The sequence below is a fragment of the Amblyraja radiata genome, chromosome 24, assembly GCF_010909765.2.
Source record: "Amblyraja radiata isolate CabotCenter1 chromosome 24, sAmbRad1.1.pri, whole genome shotgun sequence".
Classification (NCBI taxonomy): Eukaryota; Metazoa; Chordata; class Chondrichthyes; order Rajiformes; family Rajidae; genus Amblyraja; species Amblyraja radiata.
In genome coordinates, this window is record NC_045979.1 from 3,385,242 (window position 1) to 3,391,461 (window position 6,220).

A 6,220-nucleotide genomic window follows, 5' to 3' on the forward strand; every position below is an offset into this window, starting at 1 on the left:
TCTCTGGGTATTCTAATTGTTCCTGGTTGATACGGCTGGCGAGTCCGTGAACCGGCTCAAGTATCTGTTACAGGCCACAGCCATGTGTAACACTCTCCACCTCAGATCCCCGGTGTAAAGGGGGAGGACTTCCTTATAGAGAGACCGCCAGGGCGTGTCTGGACGGACGACTAGGGCGAGGAAGTGTAGAGTGTGCAGGAGCAGCCTGTACAGTGAACGTCTCTCCGCATCACGGAACAGCACGCCGGGCATCTCGGGAAGGCGGCTCTTTTTGCGTGGGGCCAGCTCTCGGGAAGGGACCTAGGACGCCCACTGCTCACCGGGACTATTGCTGCTAACCGGCAGTGTCTCTGCTCACTGGTTCCAGCCACTGGACATTCTTAGCTGCAGCTTCTACTTACAATTTTTTTTCCTGTTTCATATGTTTCTATGTCACGTAAAAAAAATTAATCTTGCTTCTGGTGTGCGTACATTGAGTAAATCTGCCTGGGGCCTTGTCCCCGAAACTCTCCGACCATTTGGCAGCCTGTTCTTCCTGATCTAAATTAGCTTCTAGTTCAGCACGGAAATTCCAGTTTGAAACATTCACCCTTCGGGCCTTTCTTTGATTTCTTTGATCCAGTTCTGCCATCTGGATTGTTCCTGGGAGTTCCACGGGCCTTCAACTGCTCAGGGCCCAAACTCTGGAATTCTCTCTTCAAAGTCCCTTCTTAAGCACTAATTAAAAACCGTCTCATTGACAAAGATATCCCAAACCTCAGTTAAATGTTCCAAATTGTGTTGCAAATTTCCTTTGGACTTTTTTTCACATTAAAATGTGACATAAATGAACATTACTGTCTAGTAACTAGAGCATTCTCTCCCGAATTTTCTCTTACTTCCCAAAGTGTGAGAATTATTTTGAATGCAGAAAGATGCAAGAGACCATTTTATATCAGCAATGGAGTAGAATTAGATGAGCTGTTGTTCATTTGGTTTATTTTCTCAATGTTTTAAGTTGTGAGGCAAAGCAAGACTTCTAATTGAATGTCCTGGCTGATATAGATGTGAGTGGATGCATGCTCATATAGAGCTATACATCATGGAAACAGGCCCTTTAGATTGTGAATATAAATCTACATTTGCTCTTTGTTTCCCTATCCACTCCGTTAGTAATTTTATTTTTATTAAAATAAATGTGGCACATATTTGGAGGTGGTGATTGTATTGTCTTGCATGACCAGTTGACTATTATTAGTTCAACTAGTCCTGCAGGAGAATCTTCGTGTCGGATATTGCACAATACAATTACCACTTCCAATCACTTCTGCGACGAGGAAGAGACCGTGTTCCATGTCTACATGGAGTGTGAGAGGTTGCAGCCCCTGTTCGACTCTGAAGGGGCTGCACCCCAAGTTTTGGCTACATTTAAGCCCACATTCCTGATATTTGGGCACCCGGTACAGAGGGGGGAGGGTCGGGAGAGAGGGAGGGGGAGGGGGTCTCCCTGTCGGTCTGCTCCTGGGCCTGGCCAAGATGGCCATTCACGGGTCCAGGCAGCGGGTAGTCGACGGCCGCAACAGGGTCGGCTGCCTGCCCCTTTTCCGGGCCTACGTCTGTGCCCGCGAGAGGGAACACACGGTGTCCATGGGGACTTCCCAAAACTCTTCCAAGGATACATTAGATTGTATCTGCCTATACCTGTCCCGTGCCTCCTTTTTCCTGACCAAAGGCTCAATTTCTCTCATCTTCCAAGCTTCCATACGCCCTTCTTCCTTGCCCTTCACTCTAACAGGAACATGCATGCACTGACCTCTTGATATCACACTGTTTAAAGAATCCCACTTTCCACACAATCCTTTGCCAGCAAACAACCCACTCGCTCCAATCAACTGGAGCAAGTTCCTGTCTAATACCATCAAAGCTAGCCTTGCTACAATTCATAAATTCAACTTGTGGGCCCATCCTGTCTTTATAATAATCTAGGTTCCATTCCAAATTCATAGTTATTCAGTTGTTAGTTTAGTTTAATGTGGAGATACAGCATGAAAACTGACAGTGCGGCCTACTGAGTCCACACTGACCATCAACCACCCATTGACACTAGTTCCATGTTATCCCACTCTTGCATCCACTCCCAACACATGAGGAGCAAATAACAGAGATCCATTGACCATAAACCCGCTCGTCTTTGGGATGTGAGAGAAAACTGGAGCATATGGAGGAAACCCAGGTGGTCAGGAGAACGTGCAAACTCCACACCGACAGCATCTGAGGCTAGGATTGAACCTGAGTCTGTTCTACCAGCTGCGCCACTTTGCCGTCCTTACCATTCTGTCACTATTGTTCATCATGCCCTGGCACCTTGTCCACTGCACTGCACTGGGGGTGGGTGTGAGCAGGTATACAGGGGAACTCAGTGTACTCATTTATGTTATGTGCAAACTAGAAAGCAGCTGCAGGGACTTGGACAATATTCTATTTCATCATTGAGACACAAAATGCTGGAGTAACTCAGCGGGACTGACACCATCTCTGGAGAGGAAGAATGGGTGACATTTCGGGTCGAGACCCTTTTTCAGAGTCTCTACTTCCATTTCATCATTCTGTAGGCTTGTATTCACTGGAATTCAGAAGGATGAGGGGCGATCTTATAGAAACATATAAAATTATAAAAGGACTGGACAAGCTAGTTGCAGGAATAATGTTTCCAATGTTGGGTGAGTCCAGAACCAGGGCCCACAGTCTTAGAATAAAGGGGAGGTTATTTAAGACTGGGGTGAGAAAAAACTTTTTCACCCAGAGAGTTGTGAATTTATGGAATTCCCTGCCACAGAGGGCAGTGGAGGCCAAGTCACTGGATGGATTTACAAGAGAGTTAGATAGAGCTCTAGGGGCTAGTGGAGTCAAGGGATATGGGGAGAAGGCAGGCACGGGTTATTGATTGGGGACGATCAGCCATGATCACAATGAATGGCGGTGCTGGCTCGAAGGTATCCTCCTCAGGGCTGCCAACTCTCACGCTTTGAGCGTGACACTCACGCATTTGAGCCAATTCTCATGCCCACACGCTGAAGACAGAATTCTCACGCTGACAGGCTGTCTTCAGTCCCTGCACAGCAAAGATCCTATAGCGGAGCTGTAGCGGAGCTATAGGATCTTTGCTGCACAGTTTGTCTCAAGTTTGCGCCACATGACAGCGATCTGCACGGATTGGGGAAGCGCGTCGGTCCCGGGCAGCGGGTGCCAGCGCTTTTGTGAGCCGTCTGCGAGCGCTGCGCTTCCGGCTGCCGCGGCAACCTCGCTCCCTCCCTCCCTCCTGCCCTTCAACTCACACGGCAGCGCCAGCGCCGCCAATCCACGCAACACCGTGCCCGCCAGAATTCCATTGGGCGGCCGGGGAAAGAGAGGGAGGGGGGAAAGAGAGGGAGGGGAGAAAGAGAGAGAGACGGAGAGAAAAAAAAGGGAGGGATGGAGGCAAAGAGAGACAGGGGAGGGAATGTAGAAAGGGGATGAAAGAAGGGAAGGAGAAAAGGGAGAAAGAGGAAGCATGAGGAAAAAGAGGGAGGGGGAGGAAAGAGGGAGGAGGGAGGAAAGAGGGAGGGGGGGAAAGAGAGGGAGGGGGAGGATGGAGGGGGGAAGGAAAGGTGTGTGTGTGTGTCCCTGTGTGTGTGTGTGTGTGTCTCCCTGTGTGTGTGTGTCTGTCTCCCTGTGTGTGTGTGTCTGTCTCCGTGTGTGTGTGTGTGTGTGTGTGTCTGTCTCCCTGTGTGTGTGTGTGTGTGTGCCTGTCTCCCTGTGTGTGTCTGTCTCCCTGTGTGTGTGTGTGTGTCTGTCTCCCTGTGTGTGTGTGTGTCTGTCTCCCTGTGTGTGTGTGTCTGTCTCCCTGTGTGTTTGTGTGTCTGTCTCCCTGTGTGTGTGTGCGTCTGTCTCCCTGTGTGTGTGTGTGTCTGTCTCCCTGTGTGTGTGCGTCTGTCTCCCTGTGTGTGTGTGTGTGTGTGTCTTCCTTTGTGTATGTGTCTCCCTGTGCATCTGTTGTCACATCCTAGCCTTAGACAGGGCTGCCAACTCACGCTTTGAGCGCTTTGAGCGTGAGAGTCACGCATTTCAGCCAATTCTCACGCTGATGACAGAATTCTCACGCTGTCTTCAGTCCCTGCACAGTTTGTCTTTTTGCGACATATCACAACGATCTGTGCGGTCTGTGGAAGCGCGTCTGATGGCGGCTGTGAGCGACGTCGCATCTCTTCTCTTCTCTTCTTACTTGGTTGGATCTGCAGCCGCCGACAACAAGAAGCAGCCGGAGATAAAACTAACCAGGTGAATCGGTTGTAAAACATGGGGAGGACCACAATGAGGCCAAACATCTAGGACAGGGTGCGGCAACCTAAGGCACACGGGCCGTAACCCAAAAAACCTGAACACCCTCCTCCCATCCACACCCCCCCCCCCCCCCCCCCCCCCCCCCCCCCCCCCCCCCCCGGTCGCAATGCTACCTCGTAATTTCTCACTCTCAACTCTCACCCAATGTTGGCAGCCCTGCCTCCTGCACCTATTTTCTATGTCTATGTCTGTGACACTGATAACATATCTACTAGTGACCTGGTTTAACACAAATTGGGAAACAAACCTGGAACCGCTGGTCCATATCTTTTGCCGATTTCTTTCACAACTTTTCTTGTCTTAAATTAGTTAACTTTATTGGAGAAACCAGAGACTAGGAATCCTGGAATCTGGCCCTGATTCAGAGTTTCGACCTGTAACATTAACTTCCTCCAGCAGATTGTTCATTGCTCTATTAAACACAAATGAATTTTTATCGACACAAAGCATTCAGCTTTTAATTTATATCAGATTTCCCAAAAGTAACTTCAGATAAAGGCACTTTGTTCTTTATGAGCATCGGGCAGCATGGTGGCGCAGCAGTAGAGTTGCTGCCTTGCAGCACTTACAGCGCCAGAGACCCGGGTTTGATCCTGACTACGGGTGCTGTCTGTACAGAGTTTGTATGTTCTCCCCGTGACGGCATGGGTTTTCTCCAAGTTTTCTCCCACACTCCAAAGACATACTGGTTTGTAGGTTTGTAGGTTAATTGGCTTGGTATGAGTGTTAAATTGTCCCTAATGTGTGTAGGATAGTGTTAATGTGCAGGGATCGCTAGTCAGTGCGGACTCAGTGGGCCGAAGGACTTGTGTCCGCGCTATATCTCTGAGCTAAACTAATCAACAAGCTGTCCCAGCTTTACTAATGGTTTGAAAGGACAGAAGTCGGTCTGACAGGCACAGGCATCCTCCAAAGAGCTGAGGTGAGATTACAAAACCCAGAGGATTGTGTGCAGTATTCTACGGTATTTGATTGGTTTACATACAGATGGAGATCTTGTGTAAATTGTGAAGCAATGCAACAACTAAAGAAAATTGGTTTGACAGCAAAACTGTTCTGATTACACTGTGAATAATGCAAGAGTATTGCCTGATAGATCTTTGTACAAATAATTGTAATCTTTACAGTTTCAAACTAATCACATATTCCATTCCCATATTCATGGGATAGGTATATTGGACTTTACACACAGACATTATTCATTCATACAATAAATGAAATCATTTTAGCCCTTAGTGGAAAACATTTTTGCATGGGCCAGGTACATGACTTAGTCAAAATGATAAATTGGTGAGTGACCATTTTGTCATAAGCTATGTACATAAGGCACATACATAAAACTTGCCTGCCACAGAAAGTGTATGTAAAGCTAACATAAAGAAAGCTAGCTTTCAGAAAAGTTCCAAGCTAATTCTCTTTCCGGTTTGCATTGCTGCCATTAATATTAAATATAAAAAACATGTGTGGCTAATTACATTTCATATAACAAAGAAAACTAGGTAATAACTGTCATGGAGTGATACAACGTTGAAACAGGTCTTTCGGCCCAACTTGCCCACACCAGCCAGCTACACTAGCCCCACCTGGACCACGTTTGGCCCATATCCCTCCAAACCTGTCCTATCCATGTACCTGTCTAACTGATTTTTAAACATTGGGATAGTACCTGCTTTAACTACCTCCTTTGGCAGCATGTTCCATACCCCCATCACACCATGTGTGAAAAGGTTACCCCTCAGATTCCTATTACATCTTTTCCCTTTCACATTAAACCTACATCCTCTGGTCCTCGATTCACCTAGTCTGGGCAAGCGTTTCTCAATGTTTATTTCTCTGTATTTTTCCCTTTATGTATTTTTTG